This window comes from Melospiza melodia, chromosome 2 (genome assembly GCF_035770615.1).
Source record: "Melospiza melodia melodia isolate bMelMel2 chromosome 2, bMelMel2.pri, whole genome shotgun sequence".
Classification (NCBI taxonomy): Eukaryota; Metazoa; Chordata; class Aves; order Passeriformes; family Passerellidae; genus Melospiza; species Melospiza melodia.
In genome coordinates this window covers 88,087,034-88,099,366 of record NC_086195.1, presented here as the reverse complement: position 1 = coordinate 88,099,366, position 12,333 = coordinate 88,087,034, and positions in this window count along the sequence as shown.

The following is a 12,333-nucleotide window of genomic DNA, read 5'->3' as shown; positions in this document are numbered from 1 at the left end:
AACCTTTTTCCTTCAGTGTACATTTTGGAAGGGCTTTTGCATGTTAGGGGAAGCTGAGGATATCTTCCCTGACATTTTCAAAAGCCTGACTTCTGGAATGAGAGGGTTGTAAGATCCAAAGATACTCTATTTGGGTGTTCGTGACGCTGTTTTTGGAAAAGATGCACATCTAATTGGTACATGACTAGTTACTGTTGTCAGGAGAGATAGTCAAAGCTTGTCTCTTGGGAAGGGACTGGCTAGCAATTTATGCCAATCTGGCAACAAGGGATTTGAATCTGCTGATCAAGCAGGAAAACCTCAAAGCATCTTTGTGCTCTGAGTCAGTTCTACATCATTGTAATAAACATGTTTTTGAGTAGAAACGTCAACTACTATGTCACCTCGGTTGATAATCCAGTTAAAACAAAAATGACAAAAGGTCTTGCAGCCATTTACTGTGCAGCTGGTGTGCAAAGATGGGATTTGTGAAGATCCTTGGAAGGAATAACTTGCAGTGATCAGTGCCTGTGGTCATGCCCACTGCTGGAATTGCATGCAAATCCCTGTTCATTACCTGATTATGTTTTGCTTGGGGTAATGTTCTGGCATGTGCCAAAATGATAGCTAAAATGAGGAGGCAGGGACAGCGCCCCATCTTACTTTATGTTCTTCTACTTGATGTTGGACCCTGGGGCATGCAGAAATTTTGCATATATTTTTTACGAGTAAACTTCTTGTGGGGATGTTTATCATTGAGCTGATGGGAAAAGGGATGAGAGCTTCGTGCAGTACAACTGGAAGAGCATTGCAGGAAGCTTCTGATGGGTATAATAGGGCTGTGGAGGGAAGAATCAGACAAAGAGCTCATTCATAATTTGGAACCTCAACATTTTACATCCTTCCTCTCTGCTCATCTTTGGTTGCTCATGCCATCCTTTATAAGAAGGGGCTTTTCCAAGAAAGATGAGTTGAGTGTTGGTCTCTTCTCCTAAGTAACAAGAGAAAAGAGGAAATGGCCTCAAGTTGCCCCAGGGGAGATTTAGTTTGGATATTAGGAAAAATTTCTTCACCATAAGGTTGTCAACCATTGGAACAGGCTGTCCAGGGAAGTGGTTGAGTCACCATCCCTGGAGGTATTGAAAAAGCCGTGTAGATGAGTCACTTAGGGACATGGTTTAGTGGTGGACTTGGCAGTGCCGAGTTAGTGGTTGGGCTGGATGATCTTAAAGCTCTTTTCCAACCTAAATGATTCTATGATTCTATGGTTATGTTTCTTTCTCAGCATCCTAGAGTGACACCACCTGAACAGGCAACAGCCCAGACCTTCTATAAGAGCCTTGCTGGGTTTCTAGGGAACTATGTTTGGCAGGAATGTCTAAATTGTTTCTGAAATACTCAATGAACTTCGGTAAAGTCAGCAGAGTTAGTGGAAAAGCCCATTATAAAAGTGTATATGCATTGGAAAGAAGGGGGAGAGATGAGAGATTCTGGGATGAGAAAGCTTGTTAAGTGGTTACTTTAAAGACCAAAGAAGACCGGATTTTCTCTAGGGAAAGGGCTAATGTTGCAAATAAAAGAGCTTTCTTTTTGTTGGATTTTGAAGTTGTGTCCAAGAGCAACCACAGACAGCACAAAAACCTGGCCTGAATTGCTGCTTCAGTTTTTTTGACCAGGTGAAAACAAGTGGTGAGCTGTGAAACCCTGTGAGTACTGGAGTTTCATTTCAGGAGTCCAAATAAGTTACCACTTCCTGCTCCTCCCTTTCTTCCTCCTTTCCCCACCCCCCGCCACCAATTTCTAGCAGAAGTGTTCCTGTTTGGTTGGGGTTTTAAAATTCACCCTGCTCAGAGAAACTGGACTATGCAAGACTCTGTGTCCTTCTTTCCCTTCCCCACAGTGATGGCTGAGCCCTGCTTAAGGAAGTTGTTTTCCCCCTCCTCTCCCAGCCCCTAAAACAGATCTCTCTATTCAATGCCCAGCTGATGCCCGAAGCCAAAGTTCATTCCCAGGAGCCTTCATCCATTCTTGGAAGACTTCAGGAGCCCTTTGAAGTGGAAAGTTTTGTCTGCTCGTGGCTCTCCTGCTTGGGGGGGCTTCTAAATTGAAAATAGCCTGGAGCTGACAAGGGAGTCCCTAGGAAGGGGGCTTGTCTTGGAGTCATGCATCTGCTCCACTGCTGGCCCTCTCTCACCCAGCCTCAGTGTCCTGTAACCCTCTCACTGACCCCTGTTGGTCTGCAAGGCAAGGCTTTCACAAGGGGGCTTTCTGAGTTCAGGTTTCCACGTCTTGTTCTGCCGTGGGCAAACCCTTCTGGTGTAAGCACATCTGCCTGGAAGTTTATTTTCAACATAAAATAAGCAGCATAGCACTCTTTCCTACAGGCTCCTTGAGCTGCTGACTGTCTGCATCTCCATGGTCCTGGTGTGGTTGGTACAGAAAGGCAAGAGCCTGCTGGTAACTGAGAATGCGAGGCAAACAGGGATAGTAGTGACTAATTGAATATGCTGGACTCCAACTGCCGAGGTCCTGTTGTTTAAATTGGTCCACATATATTAAGTTAAAAAAATTATGATGATGGTCACTGCAAGAGTTTTCAACATATTTTGTGACTAGCTGATAAACCAGCAGATACAATTATTGATAAATGTGGAATAATGCACAGGGAGAAGGGGAAAGTGAGTCTAGCACATGTGGACTCATAATGAACTGTGGATGAGGTGTCACCACCATGAGAAGCATCTCAGAGTAATTGAAAGGGTTTCTTGCAAGCCTCAGCTTAAAATTAACTGTGGATGAAAAAACCCCACAGGAGAAGTAATAGTAAAGAAACAGAAATAATATTAATAAAATAATAGAAATAATTATTTCTAATAATAGAAATAATGAAACTGGCAGAGTCCATAGCAGAGATTAAATAGCAGAAAGGATGAGTGAGGGTGGGTATAGTTGAGTGAGGTTATAGGGGTTTGTAAAACTGAGTGCTGTGGAGAAGGTGAATAGGAAGTGATTAATCAGTATTTCTTATGTCACAACTGGAGGCACCCAATGAAATGATCAGGCAGCAGGTTTAAAACAAGAGGAAGTATTTCTTCACACACTATATTATTAAAATTTGGAACTCGTTGCCATGGGATGTGGTGGAGGCCAAAAGTATAAATGGATTCAAAAAAGATTATACAAATTAATAAAAGATACATCCATCAGTGGCTACTAAATACAATGGTCCGGATGTGGCCTTTAGCTCAGGAAGTCTCTAAATGGCCAGTCCTGGAAGTTTGGAGCGTGTACCAGGGAAGGGATTACTCAGTCTGTGGCCTGTCCCTTATGCTGTTTTCTCCTCTGCATCTGCTGCTGGCCAGTGTTACTGACTGGACACTGTTGTAAGCGAGCCTTTTGATCTGACCTTCCAAGGGTTGTCTTCAGAGTCTTAATTATGCTGGGAATAATGCTGTTTCAGCCAGAAACAGATGCTGGACACCCTTCTGTGAGGAGGTTTCAAATCTCCACAAGTCCCTTTCCAATTCTCTGTCAGTGGTCATGGACATTGCGTTGAGTGTCTTGCTTGGTACATCTTGCTGGGAGGCATCAACTGAGATGATGCTCTCAACTCAATACGCTGTGATGTAACAGATGCGAAATACCTGGTTAGATTTTTAAACTTTTAGGCCAGAAAAAAATGCACGAATATTTGTAAAGAGGAAGACAGAGCAGAGAGAAACAAAAATCTCTTCATCCCAAGCAGCTCTTCCCTAGCAGGTCTATGGAGGCTGTGCTAAGGGCAGGGATAAGACAGTGTTATAAATCCATCCTCCCTCCCACACTCATGACTAAAGCGCTATTTTTTTTTTTTTTTTTACTTTTTTGACCAGTAAGGAGTTAAAGTCCTTTCAAGTGTGGGCATTTGAAAGCCTTTCAGGGATACTCAGCAGCATTGCTGGACAGTGAGCGTAGCAGTACTGGTCTAGAAGCAGTGGTCTGTCAGTAGCAGGGGCTTCTCCAGTGCTGATAGACAAGGTCAGCCAGAAGAGAAATGTGTGTGAAATGTGCAGTTTTACTGCTTTTTAAAGGTCATAATGATGCAGAATGGAGTTCCAGTGGAGGATAGAACAGCATTTTCTTGTCAGATCTATAGTTAGAGCTCTTTCCTTTGGATGTTAACAGAATGACAGCAGGCTTGTTAACTCTCAGCAAGTGATTAAGAAGCACTGACCTAAAGATGAAGGAAAGGTAAGTCTTACTCTGCCCAAAGCTAAAGCAGCCCATTATAGGACTTCATGTGAAGAGACGCTGAGTAGACATTGCAACTGAGTCTTGAATGCCAGCAGCTATAAATACTGTGTGAGAGTGAGTTTATACTGTAGCTCACCAGTCAACATGCAGGAAATCACAGACTTCACTCAAGTGTTGAAAATATAATGCTAATGGACTACCACATGCATTGCAAACGTACCTTTCTTTCCTTAGATCTGGGTCCAAAGCTGCTTCCTCTGTGAAGCTTTGAAATGTGAAGTCTGATCAATGCTGACTGTTCTCAAAACATTCAAAAAGAATTTCTAAGAAAGCTGTCACCTCTGTATGTTCCTCTTCAAGACTGAGTGGTTATTTTCTCTAAATTTCCACTTTTAAAAGAAAAGGGAGGTACCTAAACCTCCATTAATGCAAACTGGTAAGTGTTTAAATTAACTTAATGTTTGGTACCTCACCTGACTGAAATCTGGACTTTTTAATGTATATCAAATTAAATAACAGAGAACCGTGCATTTTATAAAGCACTGTTAGACTTTATTGTCAAGCAGATCTATTCTCTCTTCCCTGTCTTTTCTCCCCCACCTTCTCCTTGGTAAGAGGTTTGGCAGTGTTTTAGGGACACTCAAATCATGGGTGCAATGTCAGCATCTGGGCATCCAGAGTTCCTTCCCATTTGTATTGGCATCAGCTGTTATTTAGCAGCTCTTCTTTTGTGTGCTTTGATTGGCAGTGTTTGCAAGGTATTGAGCACTTTCCAAACAGGATGAAAATATTCCTATTTCTTAAGAAGCATGCAACTGACAGTTTGTAGTAAGCAATAGTTTTGCATCACTGGTTCTGAAGCTTCTATATCTCTCCTAAAATTTTCCTAGTTTGTCCTGAACCCTATTTTGACTCCATTGGCCATTAGCAATGTTAAGATGCATTGAGGTCATTATGAGAACTTCAGGAAGTTCTCTACCACCCACTCCAGAAGCTGTGCAGGTACTCTCAGGCTATTGCAGATGCAAAGTGAAATATGTGAGCCTAATCCCTCTGAATAAAGTTAATTTGGAGGTGATGTGTATTAACTATTTTTTAAAATTTATTTTTTAATTGCTTTTTTTCCTCTCATGTGCAATGGCCTGCTGGTGTTTACTCAGTCAGTTACTGCAGCTTTGTGGAGAAGTTACGACTTTTACCTTTGGCAGGGTAAAGGGAACCCAGAACACAGCTGACCCTGATGGCTCCCTTATTCACTCTTACTGTGCATCCTCATAATTTGATTGAGGAAGGCCTCATAATTCCATAATTTAAGAGGCAATTGCATACCAACACCACAGTTGCCTTCTGCGTGTTAGTTAACTGATTGATGATACAAAGCTGTTTCTGGCAGCCAAGGGGATGAGATCCAGCTGGCAGATCTGCTGGAGCCGGGTCTCAGCCAGCCAGCCCTGCACGCTCTGCGTTCCTGGGGCTGCCGTGCTAATTGCTGGAATGTGCCTCCTACCCACGGTGCAAGGGGGGAGCATGAGCCCTGGCCAGCCAAGGCTTGCCCATCCCTTTGCCAAAGCCATGGCTGTCCCCAGCTCCAAAGGCTGCTGTGCTTTAGGTACGTCACTGCTGCTTCACAAGCACCTGTGAGCTGCCCACGGAGAGCCCTGAGCCCCCCCTGCTGTGGCTGCATGTGGGGCTCACAGTGGCACTGGTTTTACGGGGTTTGTTAAGGGTTTGGTTTACCCAGTTGGAAAAATGAAAGGTAGGGTGTAGGGAGGATGATCTCTGATTCTGCATGTTCAGGTTCTTAGAGGCTTTAGTGGTGCAGACATAATAAATTGTACTCAGCAGCTGCAAGAGCAGCCTCTAACTTCAGTGGCACTGATAACCATAGTTAAACAGCATCTGTGTTTACTAGGGGTGTTCTCTATCTGTTGAAAAGATGATCCGGTTCTCTAGGGGACTGTTGTGTTTTTTACACCAGTAGCATTAAAAAAAATTCATAAGTGATTTCTTTTAAGGTCAAGATATATCTAACCACATTTGAAAATTATTTACTTATTTCTCACTTGAGAAAGGATTCTGATATTTAATGACTTATTTTGAATTTTTTCCAAGGCAAGAAAAAAATACAGCCCTGATCAGTGAATTTAAATTAAAAAAAAAATCTATTTCTTCATGCTCTTTTAGCTTATAGAAAACTCCGAAACACATCTATCTATACATTTGAACAAGGCACATCTTAGTTCCTAGGTTTGTGTGGAGAAATAATCAACTTGCTTTTAATATGACACAGTCCTAAAGAAATCCAATGTTGTGGAGCATAGATATAAACATACTCTTTGAAAGATGATGGAAATCAAGGAGCAATGGGCTTCTGGGTACCTGTTTTTATTACATTCCTATGGTTCTCCACTCTTTGAAGAGTTTTATACTCCTACTTATCAGCATTGTATGTGGCAGAATGGGGTCCCACCTGCCTGAGTGTTGGAAAACCTTCTCCAGGAAGTAATTTCTGCTTTGCAGTCTCTGGTCTTTGTTGTGAAAAAGGAAACATGCTGGGAAAAGGGGAAACAAATAAATGGATGAAATAAAATGCTGGCAGTCATTGTTATGATCCAAGTCTCATAAGTTTAAGAAGAAAGAAGCTAAGGCGAAGGAAAACCAAAAGGACATGAGTTGCAGAAAGGAAGGAAGGTGAATGGAAGGAGACTGGGAGAGGTTAAGGCCATGTGGAGAAAGAAATGGCGAAGGACAGACCCAGCTGCTGGTCAGTGCAGAACAGAGAGGGAGAGTTACCAGTCCTTTGAACCAGTGGCTGGGCTGGGCAAGATGTACCTGGTTTGAGAGTCACTATAGTGCAGAGAGCCAGCCAAAATTGCTGGGAGAGCATCTTCTCAGTCACACATGCAGGCAAAGCAGCTTCTCAGCCTGTTTGTGCAATGTGACAGTGTGTGGTCTTCCTGCCAAGGCTGGTAAAGTAAGCCAAAGCAATGAACTTGGAGGAGGTATTCATAGCTAAATGAATAACTATGTCATAGCATGGAGCATATTTACAGTCTTGTATAAAATTAATTGTCTGGACTACATATGGAGATAATTTGGCCACCAGGCTGCTGAGAAACAGCTCCTTGAGAAGCCATTAATGGAATTTGTGTAGCTGGTCGGGTGTGAACCATAAGTGTGAGCACATTTTCAGTCACTGGGAGAGTCTAACGTCAGGTAGAGATGTTGTCAGTGCAGACTTGGAACCAGTGGAATCAAAATGAGGCAGATGGCAATGGAAATGGAAGTTTTTCAGAACTGAAAGCAGTCTTCAAAAAACAAAATGTTTCCTCAATCACTAGGGCTACAAGCAGGGACATACCCTGGGTTTAGTTTCCAAGACATCAAATCTGTTCTCAGTTTTTGCTAAATATATCTTTGCTTACTATATCAGCTTCTATATCTATCACCTATTTACTCCCAGGGCTGAGGTGAAGCAGATGAATTTGTGATGTGTAGGTAGACAGTCTCAAGAAAATGATGGGTGCACATGCACCTCAAAGACCTATTTTCAAGGCTGGTTTTCTTTAGAAAACTGGAAATGGGATTCATCTAGCCAAGTGCTGAGTTTTGGGATGAGGCTGTTAGTTTGTGCTCACCAGCAGTCACCTGTACAAACAAACAGCTGGGACACACCTTTCAGCCCCAGCCAAACCCAGCATCATCCGTGGCTCCACACGCTGGTGACTACAGAGCCTCAGAGACTCTGGGTACTTGTCCTGCCCCTTCTGCTGACCATGCAGGGGAGCTGCTCAGGAACCGGCTCAGGGAGCTGATTTAGCCCAGATATAACAGGCCAGAAAAGAGGTTGTGGAGATTGTGGAGTTAGCAGCTGTGGCTAAGAGATGGAGCTGTGCTAGGCCAGCACTCCTTCCAAAGAAGGGTGTAGGGAAACCCAGGCATTACCCTCCACCTAAAAGGCAGGTGTAGAAACCTACACCACTGACTGTGCCTGTGAACCTAAGTGATAGTGAGCACTGGCCAAGCAAGAAAGCTTTCACTTTTGTGAAAGCCCTGAAGGATCATGCTTTAAATATTACTTCTTCCCGGTCAGTTCAATTTTTTTTTCTCTGCAAAGCCAGGTCCATTTGATTTATAGAACTACAAACAGTGCTTCTGGTCTAGAAAATTTGGAATAATTTTGTATTTTTATCCTGTTGCCAAGAAATTTCAGTTGAGAGTGACCTGGCTGCAACTAAGCAAATGCTGAAGACAAAATCTTAAAATTGGAACATGGCTGTGGATGTAGCACCTTAAATTTTCCAACAAATGCAGTAGGGCATGTCTGACTTGGGGTCTAAACTTATTCCTGGCATGGAAAGTCCCCAGTGTCTCTTTTTTCAATTCTGGTCTGAGAGGTCTAGCCCCATTTATGATGCTAGCCACCACATTCCCATTTATTTGAAAGAGTTCATGACAATTGACATATCCTCTCTAGCCATTTTCTCACCCTCTGGTAGCTCTGCTCTGCAGTTCAGGCCGCTACAGAAACTAGCAGAAACCAACAATCTGCTTTATTTGTAGTATAGAAAGATTCCTAGGAGGCCCTTTACTTTTAGACATGGATGGATCTGTGCAAAGTAAGACTGTCTGTACCATAGTCTGATGCTCAAATTTACTCCTAGCGCCTCATAATAATTTTGAAGAAAAAACTCTGTTTGGAAGAGAAGGTTGAGACTTTTTTCTTGTGCCATTACTTTCCTTTGGTTTTGGTCTGAGCAGTGTTGTTAGAATTTTCTGAGCCTGTGCTTGGTGTAAGTGTGGATTCCACCGTCAGAGAGTTGGGCTTCTCCTTGTAATGGACAAGCGCTCCACAACCAGGTGTAGCAAGCTGCTGTTTCCAGCCCAGCACTCTGCCCAAACTTTGGCTTTCATGGCTTTGTGATAAGGCATGAGCATGCCCATAACACATGATACTTGAAATAGGTCACAGTTGAGATGTTTTGCTGTGCTTTTATTAAACTGGCTGATGTCCCCAGTTTGAACTGTCTGGTTCTAGCAATAAAACTCAGCAGCTGCGAGGACTATCAGGTGCTGAGGGACCTTTAAGCATAAGTTAAGCCTGATGTCTTTAAGTCTGAGATGTTCAGCTTTGGAGGCTTCATGCTATAAAACTGCATTTGTTGGAAAATTTAAGCTGCTAAATCCAGAAATGTGTTCCAGTTTTAAGGTCCCAGCTTCAGCATTTGTTTAGCTTCCAGCCATCTCACTTTTAACTGAAATGGGCTGGTAAAATTAAAAAAAAACCCAAAAAACCAAAAAAACAATTACTCCAGAGCTTCTATGCCATGTCCCTAAATGTATTTTACAGGAAATGTTGGGAAGTTAATGACAGTTTATAAATATTTTGAGTTCTTCAGATGAAATTACATAGGAATGCCTGAATGTTGTTCCTACAGGGGCTGTTTACTTAGGCTAGAGCTTCCCTCTCACCTTTGTGCATGCCATAAAATGGAGATCTGTATGTACAAACAGGAAAACTGGAGAAGCCTTTTGGCCATCCCCTGATACTTTTGAAGAACGGGGCTGGCAAACACAACAGGAGCTTAAGCTAATTTCTAGTTTTGGACTCAAAGCAAACACATGGTTTAAAAAGTGCCTAAAAACTCCTATTGCAATCCTTTTCTTTTGGTTTTGTTTTGTCACCTGGCACTACAAAAAGTGACCAGACGTCCTCTACTCTAAGCAACTTTTCTTAGTAACACTATCCTCCCTCCATGTGTCAGCTCGATCATTTGTCAGTGGATTGGCTTCTTGCTAGGCAGCTGTTCTTATTTGGTTTAACAGTGACCCAACAAATCTGAGTTTTCTGCTGGACTGGAGAACAGATTTCACTTGATAGTCTGAAAATAGCCATGTCACTTTCTATTTCTCTACCCATTGCTCTATTATCTTTGTTCCTAGGGCTGCCAGGACAGTGAGAGTACCAGAACCAAACTAGCATGGACAAGTTAAGCTGATTGTCTGCTTCTTAGCCACACATAGGACTGTAATAGCCCTTGGCTGGATTTCAGAAACCAAAGGCAGTTCAGGGGCAGCTCCACCCCAAACAGAGATGAAGGAATTATTCTCCCTAATTTATAATAGCAAGAGCAAGCATTCCCTCCCACAAAGTTGCAACACAAGATGTGAACTGGCCCAGGTAACTCCTGCCTTTCCTTCGGCCTCTGCTTCTCACCAAGGCAGCGCCTGAAGAGCACAAAAACAATCAGCAGTTGTGAATGTTTTTATTAGAGATGCTAGGCCAGCATTTGTAGGTATCTTCTTAAAAAATCTCAATTTTTGCTCAGAGCATGGACAAACCAAGAAGAACTGGTGGGCACACCTTATATCTAGTTACTGAGCAAAACAGTTTAAATGGTCCTTTTGGATATATTTCTGCAGTTGCCCCTGTCCCTCTAGATTGAGGAAGATTGTCATTGCTTCTCAGGGGATCAATGAACAGTATCAACTAGCTCTGCTGATTTTTTTAACACTATGTCAACAAACTGGTAACTCTTCACCACTCTAAGTGTCTGGATGTAAACTGCTGCTGTGCTCAAAGAAAGGGTCTGCTTGGTGAGTCATAGAATCACCAAATCAGGGAACGATTTGGGTAGGAAAGGACCTCAAAGATCGTCAGCTTCCGACCCCTCTGACGTGGCAGGGATAACTTCACTATACCAGGTTTCTCAGATAGATAAACTGCATCCTGCAAGAACCCTTTTTTTTTGTGTGGACTATCAAGGGAATCCAAAGTAACAAACCCTCCTGAAGGTGCTGCATCAGTTGCCTCTGCCTTCAACCTGTGAATCTTGTCCTTGTATTTTTGATGGGGGGGATGAATTGCTGCTCCTTGGTAAAGTTTTCTTTCTTTATCTTTTTGGGGACAAAAATGGAGTGATGGGTTGTAATCTTCATAAGGCACATCTTTAAAACCCCTCGGCCATTCTGTTATGGGGTTCTGTCTGATTTCCAGTGTTTCCCTTGACAGCAGAAGTAGATGCACTGAAGCAGCATTATTCCTATGATTTCCATACTGGATTTAGTACAGATATGTTCAAAGATCCAAAGTTTGCATTTGTGTTTTGGCCAAAGTGCATCACTGAAAGTTTGCTATCAGATCATGACCCATGATTGCTCAGAGCCATGGATGCCTGAGGGATGCCTATGGAGCATCCCTTAAGACTGTTGCTTAATGGTCATTGCCAATAGAAATTGATATTTTGACAATACAGTTTTGATTAAACTTATCACACACTTCACTGATTTCTTCATCTTCTCTCTTTACAGTGCAAATGTTGGTGCTCATCAAAATCCTTTATATGTATTTAAGCTGTTCTACGACTCCTATTACTGCTATAAAAAACATTATAAGACATTGATTTATTTGATAGGAGTTATTTTCCACAAATATGTTGATTATCATTATGTATATATAGCTCTACATAGTTCTCAATCCTTTTGTCAATCGTGTTGACGTTTTACTAGGATCAATGTCAGACTGACAGAAAGGGGTTGACCTATTTATTTATTCAATAGCCTGGGGTACTAATTTGACATTACAATTTCTCCGTGCTCTTCCTCTTTTGCAACTTTCTTTCACCCTTGAGTGCTGAGGGTTTTTCAAGTCCTGATGCATGTCTGTCTTTAGCTTGCCTCATACCTTGCCTAGCACAGCACTAATGTTCTGAATGTAGTCACACAGAAGTTATGCTACAAATGAATCAGGAATATAAACATTTGGACTGTCTTGATTATCCTACTCAAAAAACATTTGTAGTGTTAGAGGTTTTCCTCCTTTGGAAATCTGAAAATGCTGGGTGGGAAGCTTGGAAACTTGGCTTTAAGATGTGAGCAGTGATTGTGAGAAAAGTTGTTGTTTGCAGAGACACAAAAGTTGAAAGTTTAGACAAAAAAAAATTAGGCTGTATATGGACTGTCTTTATTATTAAAGCCTAAGCTGGTGATGCTTAAATTGCAGTTTGTGGATCCTAATGATCTCTGAGTCCATGGCAAGTACCCTTGGTGTTTCACTGGCACATCAGGTTTGCCACTTGCAATGTGAGCTCTTCCCTTCTGTGAACTGGGAGTAGATCACTT